This window comes from Aplysia californica, unplaced genomic scaffold (assembly GCF_000002075.1).
Source record: "Aplysia californica isolate F4 #8 unplaced genomic scaffold, AplCal3.0 scaffold00246, whole genome shotgun sequence".
NCBI classification, from domain to species: Eukaryota; Metazoa; Mollusca; class Gastropoda; order Aplysiida; family Aplysiidae; genus Aplysia; species Aplysia californica.
The window spans coordinates 183,697-184,513 of NW_004797516.1; positions in this window are offsets into that span (position 1 = coordinate 183,697).

An 817-nucleotide genomic window follows, 5' to 3' on the forward strand; every position below is an offset into this window, starting at 1 on the left:
AAGGCTGCAGAAAGAATCAGGAGCCCAGAGGAGGGGGCAAAGGAGGTGAGGGGATGGGGGGAGAAAGAGGAGACCAAAGCAGACGACAGAACATTGCTAGAGAGCAGGAAATGAGGTGAAAGGAGACACATTTAGAGAAGAAAATGTTTCGGTCACTACCCGGATTCGAACCTGGGACCTTTTGAATGAGAGGCCAACACCTTAACCTCTAGGCCGCGAGAGCCCCCATGTTTTATCAGCGCAGGCGTTCCTGTCTGTCCGTTTATTTCTTTTTCTTCAGTACTTATTACGTAAATGTGGGTGGTCAGTAGGTGCTCTAGTGTAGTTTGCTCCTTCTTTTCTATCAAACATTTGTCGTCCTTATCTCTCCTTCTTTTCTTCGGTCGTTACTCTCTAGTAACACTTTTGACCGTTGACACTGAAATAACCCTTCTGTTTTGTAAGCGCCGTACAAATTTTACTACTAAAAATAAACTAAGTGAAACTGACTAAACGATGTACTTATCTTTACTCAAACAAGTAGACTTCTCTGCGCATGGTTGAAGGGTGCCTCTGGCACGTCCTACTTCTTTATTTTTCCTCTGTTGTTTCTGTCTGTCTGTCTTACTTTTTCCAAGCACCATTGTTGTGTCGATGTGCTTCTCTTTACTCAAAACAATCAAACAAAACGTAACACTTCTAATCGTTTAGACCCTTAAAAATGACCCCTTTGTCTTGCTAGCGTCGTAAACTCTTACTAAAAATGAACCAAACTGACCGATTCGATTCGATGTGCTTCCCTGCCCGTTCCTTTACTCGAACAAGCAAACCCTCCCCC